Source organism: Sapajus apella, unplaced genomic scaffold, assembly GCF_009761245.1.
Source record: "Sapajus apella isolate SASKATOON/1434 unplaced genomic scaffold, GSC_monkey_1.0 scaffold26, whole genome shotgun sequence".
NCBI classification, from domain to species: Eukaryota; Metazoa; Chordata; class Mammalia; order Primates; family Cebidae; genus Sapajus; species Sapajus apella.
Window position 1 is genome coordinate 8,739,110 of NW_022436966.1, and position 19,883 is coordinate 8,758,992.

Below are 19,883 nucleotides of genomic sequence, written 5' to 3' on the forward strand. Positions count from 1 at the left end.
GCCTCCCAAAGTGCTAGGATTGTAGGTGTGAGCCCCCTTGCCAGGCCTTGATTTCTTTTTTAACTTATCTACATATAATTTTTACAACTGAGACTGCAAAAAATGGTTTAAATGTATTATTTACATCACAAAAATCACCATACTTCTCTTAAAAGTCCTCTTATAAAGTTTAAAGGTACTCAATCCTAGTTTCTACAATATATATAAGAATATTTATAGAATTTAGTTTAAAAGATATAATTTAGTCTAGCCAATCATATATATTTGCTTGATTTTAAAACGTAAAGGCATTTGGTATTGGAGTAATACTTTAAAAAAATATTTTTTCTATCATTTTGCCAGTTTTTTCTTAGAATTAACATTGGTTGATAATATTCTTGTTCAATTATTGTCATATTTTTGTATTCCATGGACAAAAGGGGGTGAAAGTGATAGTGTTAAATGTTCATTTGAACCATTTAGGTAGGCATTTGAAAATTTGGATGGGCAAGCCTTTTTTTTTTTTTTTTTTGTATCTTCAGATCAATGGCCGAAGCATATATTTTGGTTTTCTTCAACCTCTATCTGGCTTTTTTCTTTAACCTAAAAATCAAATGCTTCTGTGTTTTAAAATGTTATTTGACTGATACTTTTCATTCTTTATAAAGTAAGTAGGCAGAGAAGAATCTTCATTAAGAAGTACAGAATGGTGGGATTCTGGCAATAATTTGGTGTTTATCTGCAAGGTTGTTCCCCATGTAATGATCCTGTTAAAATTAACTCTTAACAGCACATACTTCATGAGGGAAATTTTAGCAGGAAACATTAACCTCTTGAGTTTATGAAGCTGGCATAAGCACTTCAGCATTCCTTATTGGTCCATTTATTCAGTGATCCTTATTGAATACCTACGGTGTCAGGCACTGCTGTAGAGGCTAGAGACAGGGTGGTAAACAAGAAGGACTGTGTTATGAATCTTACTGGAAATGAGTAAGGGGCTGGGGGTATGGCGAGTTTTATTTCTTTTTTGTTGTTGTGGTATGGGTTGTTAATTCCGTGGGATAAAATGTGGTGCTAACAAGGCTAAGGATAGGCAGGGTTGGAGTTTTTTGTATAAGAAATACAATTGTTATTCTATGACACAAGTAGAGAGATGGAGCTAAGCAGCATTCAGTTTCTGGCCCAGCAGTACCCTCCTGTTGGTATCTCCATGTTGACTCTGTATTTCCTGGCACTACACCATCTTCTGTTCCTAAGAAGTGCATGCTCTTCTCAAGATGCGTAGCTCCCCTGGCTTCCTCAGAATGTTTCAGTGAATGTTAGATTCAGACTTTCTTTGACCCTGGAGTCAGCTTGATAAAGAGTTCTCTTGGTAGGTCCTTCTCAGATCCTCTGTTTAGCCCTCTATGAGATGTGGGTAGTGGTATCTGCCCTGCCTATGGCACAGGGAAGGTATTATGAAGAGCAAACAAGTGGATCCATATGAAAGTACCTTGTAAATTGTCTTGCTGCTATACAAACTTAGGGGGTAGGTGTATTCCCAGTCTCATAGCTAGGTGACTTGAACCCTAAGGTGTAACAAATCTAGAAGGATATGGATAGAACTGCTCAAGTCCAGCTTCTGGACTTAAAAAAATAATTCAAAGGACATATTTTATTGAAGGGAGCACATTATCATTATTTGTATTTCTAGTCCTTTCATTTAGAAATGTGTGAACATGAACTTGGTTTTATTTTCTTCCAAACAAGCTGTGCAGCTTCCAAAGCATTTTATTTCATTTGAGCCCTAAAACTCCTCCATGAGGATATTTACAATGTAATCACTGTTTCATAGACTCTTAGCTCTAGGGAGGGGCTCTTGAAATCTTTTGAGTCCAAGTTCCTTTTTTTGCCATGTGTGGAAACAGGCCTGGTGCGGAGGGTCTGATTTGGCCTCCCTGTTCTCTATGGCTGAGGAGCTAGCCCTGAAATCACCTGACTCAACAACCCTGTGCTCTTTTGACCAGAACTGGTGCTGGTCTAAATCTCTGACATAGTTGATTAAGAAACTAAAAAATCATAGATTTATCATGGTTAAGTAATTAATCTGTACAAGATCTTCAAACTCCTAGTTCAGGAGTCTTCATCTCACCAAGCTGGTTCCTGGGGGCAAGAAAGGTCTGTGCAATTTCTAACATTCATTGAAATTTTCCGTGGAAGCTAGAAGTGCTCAGTGCCTTGAGAAGAGTGGGAACTCCTCAAGAATGGTGGATGGCTTATAGACAAGAGGAAATACAGAGTCCATGTGTGTTGTGTAGGGAACTGGGGATGAGAGGAGATGTTTCTGACAAGTGGCCACCAGTCTTAGTGGAGTAGTGTCTCTGTCGGAAGGAACCCTGGAGTTATCAGAGTCACGAACAAAGTTCTTTGCATTTTGATAGACTTCACAAGGTTTTTGAAGATTTCAGTGGAAAATGGAATAGGAAGGAAGCTAATGCCCAACAGAAGCCATCTTCTCCAGTAATAGTTACAAGGGACTGATCCCAAGTACTAGAAAAAAAGGAAATGGTTTTAAAAGCATTTTCTTTAAACATTGCCACATGAAGATTGTGTTTCTGGTTAAGATTTAAATATTGTCCAATTTTTAAAAGAGAAAAGGTGTATCTCTAACAGACAAGTGAAACCTCCCTCAGAAGATAAGAAGCAGTTGTTGCAAAGCAGTTCAGTAACAACATGGAAAGCTTTGCAAAGGGACCTCCACTGGAACTGTAGTTCTGCTTTTATGAATTATGACTTCAGGGAGAAGCAGAAAAAAAGCATGACAAAGCAAGTGGAAGAAGAGATGGAGAAAAGTACGCAGAAGTAGATGAGTTCACTTGCTGCTTTGATAGAACTGTTTTAAATTATTAGTGGCTGCAAATGATTGAATCTGTCTGTGCCATCTTTGTGAGAGTATTTAGTTTTCCCAATCATTGCATCCTCGGTCGACTCCTTGATAATGTTAGGTGATATGACTTCCAGAACTCTATTTTGAAGATTTATTCCAATTTTCAGTTATCTGAATGGTGAGTCCACAGTTAAGATCTCCATATTTTCCATGAAAAGCTTATTTAGTCTAGCTGGCTCTATACAGTTTATTTAATTAACTGAAACGTGTACCTTTTTTGCCATAAAACCAAGACCAATATTTGCAAGGTATATAGATGGATGATTATTACTGGTATTTCAGGTGGAAACTGAAAGATAAAAATATAAGAAAAGCAAAGGAAAAATGAAATTTAGTTCAAAACCTGTTTTAAAGTCTTTGTTTCTCAATTTATATACCCATCTTGCCCCTTGTTTTTTTGGTGTATGCTAATTAAGTGCTAAAAGAGGCCTTCAGTTAGTGCACTAGTGTACTAATCTACAAGATGTGAGGGCACAGAAACTTTCAAAAGAGAAGCAGTGAAGTGTAAACTAGTACCCAGAACTACAAAGTGATGCTGAGAAGTACTTCTCTGAAATTAAACTCATGAGCATTTTTAAAATTTACCTTCACAGTTCTATATTTATAAAAGGAATGTTTCTTTTCTCCCTTAACAGATATGTTCCTGGTAGTTAAATGTGGATGACTAGCCTAATTTCTTATAACTGTTCTGAAGTTGTTATATGAAAGTGAGAGGGAGAAATTCTAAATTCTGGATGAGGCCCTCAGAGTAGGATTATTTTAAATGGGATTTTGTTTGTTTTGAGACAAGGTCTCACCTACATTGGAATGCAGAGGTGTGGTCATTGCTTCACTGCAACCTTGAACTCCTGGGCTCAAACAATTCTTGCACCTCAGCCTCCTTAGTGGCTAGGCCTATAGGCATGCATCACCATGCAGGGCTCATTTTTTCATTTTTTTTTTTTTTTAGAGATGGGGGTGTCTCTCTGTTGCCCAGACTGGTCTCAAACTCCTGGCCTCAAGTGATCCTTCTATCTAGGCCTCCCAAATTGCTGGGATTACAGGTGTCAGCCCTAGCACCCAGCCCTTAAATGGGCTTTTAAATCTCCCAAAGAATGAGAACGAAATTTACATGTTCACTAAACATTTCTTATCATTTGACAGGAATAAATAATGTATTTTTTTTTTAAGACAGTGTTTTGCTCTTGTTGCCCAGGCTGGAGTGCGATGGCGTGATCTCAGCTTACTACCACCTCTGCCTCCTGGGTTCAAGCGATTCTCCTGCCTCAACCTCCCGAGTAGTTGGGATTACAGGCATGCACCACCATGCTCGGCTAATTTTGTATTTTTAGTAGGGACGGCGTTTCACCATGTTGGTCAGGCTGGTCTCGAACTCCTGACCTCAGGTGATTGGCCCGCCTTGGCCTCCCAAAGTGCTGGACTTACAGGTGTCAGCCACCTCTCCCAGCCAGGAATAAATAATATTTTAATCATGTCATTGCATACTGAAGGAAGCTGACTTCAAAAGTGCAGAAAGTGCCTTTCCTTATTATCATAGACTTGAATTTCCAGGGCTGGGTGGAGGTTGCTGTCCTGGCCTGTGTGTGACTCAGCCTTGGGGCAGGGGGTTGCATAAAGGGAGGGAGAGGGTTAACCAGCTGGTGTTAACCACATCGGCAGCTGCTGAAGCTGCCTGTTCACTTTAACTTCTTGGTGGAAGATGCCAGACTCTAAAAGTAGGGGAAGTGGGAGCTGTTTGTAATGTGTGCATTGATAAGATATTACAGCCTTCAAAGGTATAAAGAGATGGAAACCATTTCACTCCAAAAAATGCAGGTTGCTGGTCTCCTAAGAAGGCAAACCTTTGTTCGAGCAGGTACAGAATAGAGACCTTATGGACTTTAGCAGAATCATGTCTACTCTGGGGACACAAAAATTGTCGCTTTGACTTAAATCCTGTTATTTTATACAGAGACACTGCATTTGGTGTAACCCATTTGCTAGAAAATATCCAAGTGTCACAAAAGTTCTGCAAGTGTAACTTCCTGCTTACTTCAATTCATGAATAGCAGTTTAAATTCACTTTAAATTCAACAGAGCTAATGCCTCTGGCCTCCTCTACAAAGATATCACAGGAAGAGATTATTGCAGCTTCTATTTCAATGGCTTTTCCTTAAAGTGAGCACTGAAAGTATAAGTGAGTGGGTGGTTAGGAAACTGTTAGTAGTTAATGTCGTCTCTAAACTGCAGAACTCTGGAAATGAAAAATATCTTGGCTTTACAGCAAAATGTTTGAATGTTATGCCACTCAGGCGCAAACAGCAAGACCTGCAGAGGGACGGTGAGCACAGCTTCCATAACATCTCATTTTGAACGCCATTATGATGAGGCTTTTCAAAGATATCCACAAATAATTAGCTTTTGGCTTAAACTGTATAAGATTTTAATTATACTGAGGGTCCAGTAAAAACCTTTTCCATCCTCCTTAAAACAAGAAGCGTTGTCTCCTCTATCAGTATTTTAGCACAAGTTTAATTTCGATGAGATCATCAATTTGATTGATAACAAATCATTACGGAACAGTTTAAACAAGTCTAAATTTCTCTTGATGTTAACGACTTACAATCACCTTTATGTTAGGTCTTAAAGCTTTATTATCCTTAAATACAACTAGCTTATAGTGGACCATTAAATTCCATAGTGATCTGAAATGATATTGATTGGGGTGGCAGCCAAAATTTTCAGGTGCCTGCATTGCTTCTTACCATCTTTACACTGAATGCTCGTGTAATTCTTAAAATAATCATAAATTTTCCAGTCGAATCGTCTCTCTGGCCTCTTTCCCTAGTGCTCTTAAATTCTCACACGCCCTCTTCCAACTAGTATAAATTTCCCTACTAAGTTTAAGTAGTTCCAAGCACAAGCTAACTCCACGGGAGGGAAAGGCTGTCAATGTGAAACTTGTGGGCAGAGGATTGCGCCTCCGACCTGGCTGCATCTCCCCGCCCGGCTTCTCTCATGCCGGGTCTGCACCGTGGCCTGGCCGGCCCCGAAGGATGCAGCTCGGTTCGGTCCAGCTCCCAAAGTGCTGTGGACTTGGTGACCCACTTCGCGCATCGGGCTGGGGCCAAGCGGGCAACGGACTTTTTCTGACCCCGGCTCACGGCTGGAGCCCCCATCCTGCCGTTCGTACCCCTGCGGGCCTCGGGGAGTGTCCCGCAGCGGATCCCCGCCCAGGAATCCCGCAGGCGGTGAGACGGGCGTTCTGGCCGGCTCTCTGCCCCTCGACCCCCGCGGGGACCCTGCCCGCCCCGCTGACCGGCCCCACTTTGCCGAATAACTCAAATGCTTGTCATATTTGCGGTCGCGCGACTCCGCGGGCTGTGCACGCGCAGCACTCGCCGCCGCCTTTGTCACCAGCCGCTTCGTCATTCGCCTGAGCGCTTCTAGGGTGTGTGTGGGGCGTTACTGGTGGTCCTCGGGCCGGAGTGTCTCCTTCTCTCTCCCCTCCTCTTTCAGCTGTCCTTACGAGAAAATCAGGGGCTCGCCAGCCCGGCAAGAGGCCGGAGGCGGCGCCGCCACCCGGAGCCCCGCGAGCTCCGCCACCCCTTCCTGCTCCTCCCGAGGCCGCGGCCGGGCTCAGCCTTTATCGCGCCTCCCGGGATCGCGGGGGAGGGGCGGGCGGGGGCGGGGCTGGCTGGGGCGGGGCCGCACGGCGAGGGGCGGGGTCTGCGGCGCCGGGGCCCGGAGCTCGCGGGAGGCTCGCGGGCCGCACGTCACTCTTGCACCGCGAGTGCTGGAGCACGAGCTGCCGCTCGCTCTGTCAGGGCGCCCCCTCCGCCCGCCTCCCGCTTCCTCCTCCGCTGCCTGCCGCCGCCGCCTCCACCATTGTATAATGCTCGGGGCGCGCAGGCGGAGGACAGCGGAGTCTTAGCTTCGGCCTCGCCTGCTCCTGCCCGCTCCCCGGCGCCACCCTCGGGCCCCCGGAGCGGGGCACTCCGCATGGAGCGGGAGTAGCTGAGGAGTGGGCGGAAACCCCTCCTGATGCGTTAGTTCCCAGGTGGAGCTGCATGTGGTAAGTTCTCCCGAGGCCGGGCTAGAGGGGATCCGCTGGCGCAGGGGCTCTGGGTGGATGGGGGCGGTGCTGGGACTCGGCCAGGGCCGGGAGAGCCCGGAGGGCGGAGGAGGGGCCGGGCGCCGCGACGGGAGGGAGCCGGGGACGGAGCAGGTACGGGAGGAGCGCTCCCTCCCGCGGCCCCGGCTCCGGCCCCGGCCCGGCGCTCTCGGACCCCCGGCGCCTGCGGGCTGAGCCGCTGGGGGCAGGGCCGGGGTCAGGAGGGGGTCGGGAGCTTTGAGAGCCGAGCGGCGGGCGGGGGCGCCTGGAGCTGTCGCGTCTACAGCTGGGATGTGTGTGCGCGTTGTGGCTGTTGTGTTGTTGTGAACGTGCGAGACTTTTTAGGCTCTGATTGCTGGCGCGAAGGCTGCTTCACTTTTGAGTTCCGTGGCGGGGTTTGCATCCAACTTGCTATGGTGCGTTTTTGTCAATTTCCCGGTGTTTTTAATGTTAAAAACGCCTCTCTCCACCCTCTTTTCGTCTTTGCCCAAGTGAATTGATTTGGGATCTCTGTGTATATTAAACTTACGTCCCGTTGGTTTTTAAGTTAGAAATCTACAAGTCCTCTTCGTGGTGACCGCCTATGACTGAAAGGGAGGGGGCTGAGGGGAGCCAGCTGTCCCAAGCCCTAGACTTTGTACCAGTAAGACAGGGGGTGTCGTCACAGGGCCACTGCATGGAGAGAAAATCGTGTTTGGTGTTTTTTTTTTCCTTGGCTATAAGTTATCTTTAGCAAAAATGGAAGTAATAGATTGAGATGGGAGTCTAGTTTTAGGTTTAGTTTTTAGGTTTCACGAAAAGATCAAATATAGTTAGCTTTGGAGTAACTTTTTGCTTGCAAGCTGAGTCGTTTCAGGAGGTAGAAAGTAAGTTTTTCGGACACTGAATGGGGAGGGCAGTCAGCAGAATGAGACAGCCAGCCTCAGACCACAGCAGTTTTTATTTGAATCGAATCGGGCAGCCCCAGTTGGTCTTAGGGGAGAGGGTACATGTTTTCAAGCTTTGTACATCAAATACGCTTTTTGATTTCCCAATATATGTTAAGAAATATCCATAATGTGTGTAAAGAGCCTAGAAGTTGTAGTCACCAGTAGGATTCCTGAGGCCCTAAGTGTTCACAGTAGCTTTTTGTAATTAGAGACCAGTCCCTGACAAGAGTGAAGTGGGCCTTTGGCTTCACCCCGCCCCTGAAGGACTGTCCACCTGAGAGCCTCTGGGCTGCTTGGCCGATGGGGGTTGGGGGTAGTTGCTCAGCTCAGCAGAAGGCGTGTCTCACCCTGGCAGCTCCCATCCCTCCCCCTTTTTATAGCAGTCTATTCTGATATGAGTGTGCTAGAGTGTGCTGTGAAGATGAAAATATCCATCCTAAGATCCCAACTTCTGGAGTGAACAAGAATAGTTTGTGGATCTCTGCTTTTCTGTTTATTTTTTCAGGGTTTTTTTTTTTTTTTTTTTTTTCTTTTAAAAAAAAAAAATGATTAAAAGTTTTCCTTTAGCTTCTTTGACTTCCTTAGAAGTACTATATGCTAATATAAAATTGTTTATGTCATTCATTAAGTTTGGAATCCTTTAAATTTTTTTTTTTTTTTACTTCTTTCACCTCCTAATTAAAATGTACATAACCATGTTGTTCTCAGATGAGAAATCTTATTTTGGATTTGACACTCCCCAACCCCTTTTCCTTTAACACCCGGCTCTATTCCTTACTTCATTAAGACAGGTAGGAGAGAGGACTCACATTTTGTAATGCCAACCAAGTGTATGACAGGAGGTGTCCTAGGGAACAGTTTTATTGTCAGGCGAATGTCACAACGTCTTAGGTAACAGCTGCTCAAGCTTGTTTCCCTTGAAGGACTAAGAGAAGGATATTTATTCAGATTTAGAAAATCTTTACACTTCTGTTTGCCGAATTGTCCCTCTTGAAAGCTTTTCTATTTGAGAAGCTGAAATAGAAATTTTGCCCTGTTGCTACACACTGAATTATTACTGATAATGAGCATAGTAAAATAGCACATATTTTGATAATTTAGAACTCTCTTAAGTTTGTGTGGCAACTGATAGCTCATGGCATCTGCTATTTTAAACAGGGCTCCGATGGCAGAATAAGCTCAACATGACTTTAGAAAGGCACACACAGGCATCACACTGCAAAACATTACACAACGTATGAAAGGAGTTTGAAGATGTTCAAATGCAAATACATAAAAATAATTTCTATCAATAAAAGTAGCATACTGCAAGTTATCAGTATCCAATTATACTACAAGTTTGCCTTCAGACAAAATATTTTACATTTTAGTAACTAAGAAAGGTGAAAGCTAGAACAGAAACTCTGAGGGTTTTCTTTTGCTGTGGTTTCTTGTTAAAGAGCACAGAAAAAAGTATGAAGCTTTATTTTATATTTTACATATATCAACAGAACCAAGACCACTTTGTCAATATTACCTATGGAAAAAGATACATGTAGATAGTAGTACTTGGGACCATGAACTTTAATTCGCTTCTAGAATTTTAAAACTTTTTGGCAGCAGAAATTTTGTTTTCACAGTCATGGCATGTCCTATAGGAGATAGCTGTAGTTGCAATAGTTTCTTGGTGCGTGAGAGAGCGCAGGCGCTGTCTCTGATTACTGAGTCCAAAGATCAGGTGTGTACTGAAGGCACCAGAAGGCAAGCCCCAGTTGACGTGAAAATGGCCTCACTATAAGGGTGACACCAGCTCTCATGGGTCTTTTTGTTAATTAATACTGACTAGCAAAACATGAAAATCTAAAAGTGCCATGGCCACTGCATATGCACAATTCATATATTTTGTACCTATTATTAATAATTTTTCTTTAAGCGGTTCATAGAAACCCATAAGTCAGGACTCCTGTTTAAGAAATGTGGGGATATATCATTTAGTTTTAGTATGTTTGAAGGAAATGGCTACTAACCTAAAAAATGATTGTCCCAAATGGCCGGTACAGTTAATATTAAAGGCAAACTTCTGCCGCCCTATGTGCAGATGCTGGGAAACCCTTATGAACAGAACTGTCCCCTGGAGCGTCCGTCACTCATTGTGTGGAGCAGTGTCTTTCTCCATTAGCACTGTGTGGCAGTTCATTCTTTGTATGAATCTGTGAATGGCATATGTCAGCCCAATAAGACGACATTCCTATTCTGGGTAATAAAAGGATGCCTTGTTTTTTTCTCTTCTCGGAGATCACGAGACAAAACATGATTGGCTGTCTAAAAATTTTATTTGAAATACAAATGAACCTTTCAAAGTAAAATCATCAAAATATATTTTAAAATATATGATTTCTAATAGGGCAGAACAGATTCTCCCAATTTCAACAAGCACCTCATATAAACAGTGCAAACTCTGTTTTGAAAATTCTGCTCTCTTTGTGGTCTGAGGGATCCCAAAGCTGGAAAGACCCATTTGTGTTTTCTCAGAATCCTCTGTCCCTCGTCTGAACTTAATGCCAGGGTTCTCTGAAGTAAACCCCACAATTTGATTGATCTATTTTGGAAACCCAAGATCACCTAAGCTGTATCCTGCACCCATTGCAGTTTTCAGCTCAGAATGGAGTTGGCATCTGTGCTCCTGACCGGCCTCCTCTTATACTTGCACGCTGTCGGTCCAGAGCTGGCCCTGCCTCCCTGCAGGGACAGCAGAATGAGGGGTGAGTGTGCCCAGGCCACCTCCACCCTGAGTGGAGAGTGGACTGAGCTATGCGGAGGCGTGGGGTGGGGACTGGAGGGAGAAGAGCAGAGGACAGATCTGGAGCTGACTGTGCAACTGCTACAGCAGGTCTGACTAGTTTGAGATGCCCAAAGGCAGCTTTGTTTCTCTAGTAACTCCAGGTAGCAGCAAACTTCAGTTCTTAAAACTCATTCATGCCTGCCTTACTATCTTTTTTGTCACTTTACAAAAACCTGTGTCTTTGCAGAGTTACTAATTCATTCTAAGCTTTTTTCCTTTAAAAACCTTCCCTAGGCAGTTAACTGAAAAGAAGCTAAACTAAGCGTTTTCTAAGGAGTTTCCATAGAAGTAAAGGGGAAGGGATTTTGGCTCTTACAGACATGAACTATGTCTGTATATTCTGTGTAGCCATGTGCACATACTGATGTTCAACAGTGGGCTGAGTGAACCTGTTGAAGAAAAGCAAAATGTACACTTGAATAGACTGTGGTCAAAAACACTAAATAAATGATCAAAAGTCCCTCGCTGCAGATCAGCCTTTAGTGCTTTGCTCACCTCTGCCCTGGTGGCTGCTTATCATTCCACACCATGCTCTGCAGCTCCTGGGGTTTGGAGCAGGCCTGCTGGCGAACCCCACCCTTGTGTTTAGAAGTGTTGCCCAAGTTAAACCCAGAGAATCTGAAAGTTCCAAGGTCATCTCTACACCAGAACACGTTTGCATAAAATCCTAGTCACGCTAATGAGATATCAAGCTGGCAACTGCTTTCAACTGATCTTCCCTGTGTGGTTATCCCATTTTATAATAGGTGATACAGATTTGCTTTTCAGATTTCTTTCCTTCTTTGAGGGGACGTCTCCCTGTCAATGTGTACCTCCTCTGTGTCTTCCATGCTGTCAGAAAAAAAGCAATCTGCCGGAGGAATTTGGGTGCTATGATCCAGAGTGGAAGAATTTTTGCTTCACCTCTCTGTCTGTCAGGAACTTGGTGGTCTTTTCTGAACTTTTTTGTTTTTAAGGCAAACCAATTTAAAAAAAACAAAACAAAACAGTTTTACCATGTCCAGAAATATAAAATAAAATAGGTTTCACCTGGCAGTGATTCTTAGCTGTCTGACAAGTAGTTGGCTTACAAATTAAAATTTTTGATTCTTCAGGTGGTTCCTGCCTCCTTCTAAAGCTCCAGAAGACAGGTAGGATGAATAGAGTGTGAGGGGTGGCAGGCTGGGGATTTTGAGGAAGGCTTTCCATAACGACCATTGAAGGTTCTGAATTGAACTGCAGAATTATGAAGTATTTTCCTTAGAAAATAAATAGTTTATTACATGTAGTGTGGTACTCTGATTATTTATATTGTGTTTAAGTGACTTAAAGTTCAATGAGCCATTCATTATCAATGCACAGAAGTCCTTGGGAAGATACACATTTTATCTCAAAATAGTCCCAAACTAGTTATTTTTTAATGGCTGCCATATTTACAAAGTATCATTTACTCCCTTCCAGTTTACTCCCTTCTCATTGCCTTTTTCTTTCTAAAATTATTTTCTGAGTGTGAATTATTCAAGTATATGATACAAAGTTTAAATTGTCTTTGTAAAACCTTATCATTAGCCTACCGGATTCTTAGAGGCGATTAAAATAAACATTCAAAACATAGGTTACTTACGTGGGACACGTATTTACATAGAATAGTTATTTCCTGCCATTTGCATGTAAGTATATTTCTATTACAGTATCCTACACCTCAAGTGTTTTGTACTAGTATATCGGGTTGTAGAAATGTGATATTGTTCTCTAAGGAATTCAGGTTTAGGCCGTACAATACAATGTTCAGCTTTACACAGTAAGTAAAAGAAATAACATTTCTCTGGTTTTCCTCTTTTGACTGCATGGATAAGTTAAAAGATGAAATATATTCTGTATTTGTAAAGAATATTTTAAGTGATTCTTTTGTAGTAATGAACATCCAAATTTGAAGACCTGACTAGTTTTTAATTTTTAACTTTTGAGAAACACTTCTATTGAAGCATTTTTTGAAGTAGCATACTTCATTTTTATTCCTTAGTTTTATTCAGTGGCAAGTGGTTGATTAATTAATAAAACCTAAAAGGCTGCTTTTGTTTTAACTAAGATGTAATTTTATCTATCACAGAATTGTTCTAAAACCTTATATTTTTCGTAGTATGGCTTATATATGTCTGAGTCTTTTTTAAAAAAAACAAAAACTGTCATACTTTTGGCAAAGCCTTTCCTTTCTACTCTAAGCCTTCCCCCGACACACACACACTGTTAAGGGTCTCTAGTGTGAGGAGGAAAAACAATGTATCTTTGGGGAAAAGATGCTACAGGAGGATTGAAACAGAATCCCATCCAAGCAATTATAAATACAGGAGAAAAAAATATTTTCATTATGCCCAAGAATGGGGGGTTGGGCAATACTGGTAGTCTTTACTAGCATGTAATCTTATGGGAAAAATTGTCAAATCTGAGAATTCCTTACCCTGATGATAATGAAGCCTTAGATTCAAAATGCTAAAAGCGTAGTCTGACACCAATTATGAAGTAGTATCACAATTGAAATGTTTATAACAGATATGTTTATAGTTTCCAGTTTTCAAATGGGGAGATTCATTATAACAGTTCATCTATTATGAACATTATTATTGAACACATAACGTCATATAACCTGAACTTGTAATTTGAATAGAAAGAATTCCAGCAAGTAGTGACCCATAATGATCTTGCTTCTTTATCTCCCTAAGGTTAACTGCGTTACATTTCATAATTAAATGGCCCCTCCCCAATGTCCTTTATGAAGGGTTTTCCCAAATAACTGCCTGAAATAGTATCTGTTCAGTATGGAGATAATGTTTGGTTACTAAGAAGTAGTAAGTAGGCTTAGTAAAGGCTTCTATGCCGGTAAAATTCTTAGTGCTGAATTTATTGAGATTCATTGTTTTATTGGGAGTCCATGTTGGACAACCCCCTCCCCCGGAAATTCTGAACTGCTGATTTCTCCACATTTACATCTTATGACTGGAGTTTGTGTTTGTTCTCACTTCAGGAATCCTCTAGGGATTTTAACCATGGTTTTTGAAACATATTATGTATTAACTTTTATATACAGGTAAATAATCTTTGCTATACACAGTACTTCCAGAGTTTGAACCATACCATAATTTAATTTATTTTGGCCTTGGCAAACCTCCCAGCTTGCTTAGCATTGTCCTGTGGATACCTGAATTTGGGAACAACTTGAAAATGTGTATACTTTGAAGAACTGTAGGTAGAAACTTCAGTGAAGAATCAGACTTCTGGGCTCCTTGTTGCTCTGCTGCGCCCCCTCGTGGCTGGATGTGATGTGCTGTCTTCCAGAGTTTAAATTAGAGTTCCAACTTGTATTGGGCGTGCTTGTTTACATGGAGCATTAATAGCTTTTTGCTGTATGACAAAACCCTATCAAATTAATATAATAGTTTTCACTGAGGGTGTGAGTAATTTATTGTGCTTTTTTATATGTTTTAATTTAAAAAATATGTATTGGCGAGTTGTGGTTTTTGACTTTTTATTATGGAAAATTCCAGACACACTCAAAAGTAAAAGGAAGACTACAGTGCACTGCCTTGTGCTTATCAGCCAGCCTCAACAGGTATCAACATTTTGTCAGCTCTTGTTTCATCTTCGTGGCCAGGTTTTGGTTTTTTGTTTGTTTGTTTGTTTGTTTGTTTTGGAATATCTTAAAGCAAATTCCAGGCATCAGAGCATATTATGTTTTTGTTAACTTATGGTTAGAAACTGTATAATTCTACTCAGCCTTTTACTTGAATTAAGTGTGCCATTAAACCTTTTTTCTTGTATTTTTTTAATTAAGTGTGCCACACTTTTAGCCAGAATCCTTAGGTAAAATAAAATAATTGGCAGTATTCTCAGTGTCCTTGGAAGAAGGTGATTGGTGTCCTTAGTTTCATAAGAGTTGGGATTAAAACTTAAAATTCCCAGCTGGCAGAGGAACCACTAAGACAGGATATAAGAAACATTTTATACCACTTGACATTTATGTTCTAAAAAGCCTATTTTCTTTCCAGATGTGTACTATCAAGGCCACAATTTATTCTAAAGAAATATTTACTTGAAACATTTCCTTCCAGAATTTGACTGTATTTTGCTTACTAAATGCAGTTAGTTGTCAACATTTTAAAAAATTCTTTTACTGGGAGAAGAGATTATATTTGACAAACTGCCAGTATTGGAAACTGCCTTCAATTTAATAGAAACATGTAAAAATCTGAGAGGAGAAACTAGAATTTTAAAAATTTGCACTTTAGAAAGCAACCCAAGCAGTAGAAGTTGTTTCTGAAATTTAGCTAGGGCTAGACTTCCTGGTAGAATTGCAGCGTATCCTCAAGCTTTTTTTTTTTTTTTTTTTTTTTGTCTACTCCACTGTCAAGAAAACCAGGAGGATTGCTCCTGCAAGTCTTGGTCAAATGCAAGGTCTGATCGTGAACAAACAGCCTAGGCTGCGTTGCCCTGCAGGCCCCCGCGCTGCCGGTGCGCAGCGGGAGAGCCCGGAGTAGGTGCCGGCAGCAAACAGTGGTATCGGGTTACAGGTTCAGAATATCGCTGAAGCACCACTGGTGACTGGCTTGATCTAGTGACTGGCTTTATAATTACATTGCTGATTTGTTAGGGGTGGCTTTGTCTGTCTTACCAATTAACATGGATGTTACTGCAGGGACCTCAGAAATTCTGGATGAGCTTTGCTGTTGTTTTTTTTTTAAAGCCCCTGAATCCATAGAGCTTCATGAGCTCTGTTACTAACACTCCCCCTTGTCTTTGGGTATCCTTACCCTGTCTGTAAATAAGCCAGAGACGGTCTTTCCCTTTTGGAATTTTGCCCCCGTTTCTGCCCACTCCCTTGGACCAGACACAGTTGTTTTGGGGTCTGAGGTCTACTTTTGCTATGCAGATACCCCGGCTCCTCCCCACACCCTGCTGGAGGGGACAGCCCCCATCCCGTGCCCGCTGCAGCGTCAGGACACGAGAGGCCCAGCTGAGGACGCGCCTGTTTCTCTTAGCTTCGTTTCTGATTCTGCCAGCATCATCCACCACTGCAGCTTTTTCAGGGCAGCCTTTTTGTTTTCGCTGGCGTATTGGTTGTTCCTTGGGGGAGGAGGGTGTAGAAAGCGTGGACATGGTCAGATTTCTTAGACCAGAGTGTTAAGGTGTAATATTTTAAGTGTAGAAAGTTGTCTAAGTAAACGGCTTCCCCCAACTAGGATCGGGCTTCTCCTTCCTGCTCAGGAGTTGCTGTGTCACACTATGACAGGAGCCTGAAGGCAGGGCTCTGGGGTCCTCAGCGTCCTGCCGTCAGGCTGGTGGGAGGTTCCCTTTTGTCTTGAACAGGGGCTCTCCACTTGGATGACTCAAAAGCAGGGTCCTAAACGAATTGAGAGGCCAGCCTGTGAAATGAGGAGAAGAGAAACAGCATATCCTGTGTTTCAGAAGTTGTTTCAAAACAATCCTGGCCCTACTTTGAGCCTCTGTTCAGCTCAGAAGTCTGCCACATGCCCAGCTAATTTCACCAGGAGCACCCCTTTTTCCTACCAGCACCCCCAAAAGACACTGAGAGAATGAAGGTGTTCCCACTTAGGGCTGTGGGCTTTGATGACACAGGATGTCAGGGGAAGGGAGGGACCCCTGCCAGCCTTCTTGTAAAACAGTCACCACATGTCTTCTCTCAGCTTTTTTCTTCCAAAGAGGTGGGTGCGTGAGGGCAGATCACTGCATTGAGTGTTGGCATTAGTGTAAAGGCCTCATCTTTCCAGTTTAGTGTCAGCATTGGCACCTCTGGACTCATCAGCAACCAGTGGTCACATCATCAGTCATATGGGACAGTGTGTCTGACGAGGTTAGGGATGTGACTTGTTAAAGCTCCCCTTTGAATCTTTTTCCTGAGAGCTGTTAGCTCGCGTTTTGAAAACGTTCCTGAAGTATAGCGTGCATGTGGAGCCGTGCAAGATCCCGCGTGTGCAGGCCAGTGACTCATCACGGGGCAGGCCCGGCTGTGCTCTCCACCCAGGTGAGGGGCAGAGCATGGCCAGCTCGTTCTACTAGCTGCCCATACACCACAGCAGACACTGTAGTTCAGTGTTGCCATGTCACCTGACTTTTAAAACAACATACCACTTAATTGTGAAGCCTGCTGCACTCCTGAAAAGGGAGCACACAGAATGTCTGGGTTGTTGCTGTTTCTTAAAAGGAAATTGAGAAAAGCTCTTGAAAACGTACAGAAGATACAAACCAGCTGGACTTCTAAGGCGAAGCTTTCCTGGGTTCCCCGTCTGTCCCAGCACCAGCTCAGGGTAGTGCCGAGCTGCACGAGCCCCAGGGGTGCAGGACCAGGGGTCTCCACTCAATCTTTGATGCCTTTTTGGTCACAAGATCAGGCATACCTTCCCCAATTATTTCCTCTCTCAAGAATTTAGAACTAAGCTGTCAGTTTTGACCCTCTTTTTAAAAAGTCCTTTTGTGGTACGAATTCTCTTTCTCTAGACACTGAGTAGAAAAGTCTGTGTTAAAGGGTTTTCTTTCCGTCCGGGCTAATGACAGTCATTTGGGATGAATCAAGTTAAAACATAATGCAAAGTTTTACATCTGTGAAGACTTTTGCATCTTTTTTTGCCTGGCACAAAGAAATGCAGCAAGGCAGCCTTTATGGGATGTGGAGGGCTCCCTGTGCGGGCCTCCTGCAGCCGCCCCTACAGAGGTCGGGTTGAGCCTGCAGGTGAAAGCAGTGGTCTTTGTTGGTGGTGGTAGGATGACAAGCAGTAGTTCAGAAAAGGCAATTTGATACTCTCACTTGAAAAATCGTAACATTTATTTTGACAGTTCAAATAACATTAAAGGACAGTAAATTTTTTTAAAAAAAAAGGATTTAAAGAGGCGTAGCTTTTAAATAGTTGGAAAACATTGAGCTAAAGATAACTTTTTCTGATTCATCTTTTAAAAAATTGTTTGCATTTTTTTCCAAAATGCAAAGTGTAGTAGTGGGAGATGTTACTTACTCTTTTCAACGTAAGTAGTGTTTCAGTTTCTTTTTGGGCTTTGGATAAGATCCCACTGCCGTCACTTTAAGATCCCAGCAAGGAGAATCTGGGCCCCATTGGGCCAGTAGGGTCTGATGCATCAGTTTGAGAAGCTGAGTTTTGTCGTTAAAAATGAGTCTGAGACATCTTAACTCTGCATGCAGTATTTTGTTTTCTAATGTCAGTTGCTATCACAAAAATGCTGTTCATTCCTTTTTGTCCTGCTTGCTTAGACATAAATTAGGAAGGCCTTGGGAATCAAGACTAACTGCATAAAGATATCCTCAGGCCTAAATCTGAAATGGCCTGATGAGGAAAAGGAGATATGTGAGGTTCTCAGACCAGCATCAGAGTGAGGTTCTCAGACCAGCATCACCTGAAAGCTCGCTGGAAATGTCGACTGGAGGGCCCCTCCCCAGAACTACAAAGAGAAATATGGGAGGTAGGGCCCAACGCTGGTTGAGAAGTGAAGGATGGGAGAGCCATTCACATTAGAGCTACTCAGCTGGAGCACTCCTGCCTACCCTGTATCTCACCTGATGGTGCATGTCCATTCCCTGATCCCGCCCTATAAAACCGTTCAACTCCTCCCATTCCTCAGACCCGCCCTCCCAGACACAGTTCACACTTGGGTGCACACACACACCCACCACCCACCCACCCCTCTGGCTCTGTTTTTATAGTGCTGCCCTGGCTGCCCTTTGGTGTCTTTCCTCATTATTTCCATTTACTGTTCATGTATTCGGTGACTGACTGTGGAGCATCTTGTGTCGGAGACTTCTGTATGCTGAGGGCACAGAAGGGAACAAAACACACACTGCCCATGCCCTGGGAGGCTCACTATCTTGAGATGGGAAACAGATATGAAGAGACAATCCCACCTGAAATATAAAGGCTACAAATCCATGTCCAGCAGACTCCCTGGCTGCCCCCAGCCCACAGTAATCTCTCAGATTCCTTACTGTGGGAGTCATTCAGATTCTGGAATTGCAAAACCCCAAAAAGTCAGGTCATTCAGGCTCCTGGTCCTCTGGTTCTTTGGCTTCTGAGGATGCTTCTAGTGACATTTGTTACTTTTGAGCATCTGCCCAGATTGTAGCTTTTGAGGGCAGGGTCCTTCTTCATGAAAAGTTGCACAGTTGAAAACTAGGTTTGCCATACTGAGTTACGTTTAGTATGAAACTTCCTGGAAAACTGCAGAAGTTTACATTTATATAACTACCAGTGAGTTTTGTTCTTCATTTTTGAAACTTAGTTTACTGCAATTAATAGTTGCTAAAATTCATGATTAGAAAACCAGAATGCTAGGAATTTGTTTCTAAAAAGTTTATTGGGGAGGGAGGTCCTTTGATCTCAAACCTCAGGTTAAGAGCCAATGACTATTGAGTAGGAAAGTGGCTGTGGTTAGGTTTAGGGCCCTTAGGGTGGGCAGAAGAGGGAGGAGCACCCACATGATTCTTCCATGCCCCACCCTGGAGCTCAGGGTCACTTTGGGTCTTTGTCTGGAAAAATTGGGTAGAAGGCATGGACTTTAGGCTTTGGTCTTCACCAGCCAAGAGAGGAGATGAAGTGGAATGTCAAAGCCCCGGGGTGGCCGAGGAAGCCAGTGAACTCCAGGCCTACCCTCCGCAGGAAACACAGCATACCTCCCTAGGGTTGCCTAGACGTCCTGAGCGAGCTCCTGCTACTACTTCAGCTTCAGCTTCAAGTTGCAGCCGGGTGAGGCCTTTTTGAAAGGTCCCTTGCCTCTCCAAAGGGTGGTTAAAGAGCTATTGTTATTTTCTTAGAGTGCCTGAGGAAAGAGGCTTCTGAGGAGCTAGAAGCTGGGCCGACCCTGGCCGTGACCAGCCTGAGCCAAGCCCAGAGAGGCCTCAGGGGCTGACGCGCCTGGCTTCTTGCCCTCTGGTTCTTGAGGGCATGTCGTGTCTTTTCTCCTTTAAATTGGGCCCCGCTTAAGGAGGTGGCAAAGCCCTGAGAGTGAAAGTTCCCACTGCCCTCCCCACTCTAGGAGTTGGAGGCCTCTTCTGAATATGCTCATTGTAATGTTACTGCAGTGTGTCAGGCAAATGTAAGGAAACTGACTTCATTTTTAAGGTAAAAATGTGGAGATTTA

At 43.1% G+C, this 19,883-nt stretch overlaps 1 protein-coding gene across 4 annotated transcripts in view; it reads left to right on the forward strand.

Annotated features, from left to right (window-relative positions):
* SERTAD2 (SERTA domain containing 2) overlaps positions 1–19,883 on the forward strand; it is a 123,122-nt gene that overhangs the window by 94,397 nt on the left and 8,842 nt on the right. The window contains exon 1 of one of the 4 annotated variants that reach the window (XM_032291953.1): positions 6,640–6,959. The exons of 2 other annotated variants lie outside the window; for them this stretch is intronic. The gene's annotated coding sequence lies outside the window, so the exon portion shown is untranslated. Of the gene's footprint in view, positions 1–6,639; positions 6,960–7,065; positions 7,113–19,883 lie in introns of those variants that run through there. One more of the 4 variants, XM_032291955.1, reaches the window with a different exon arrangement.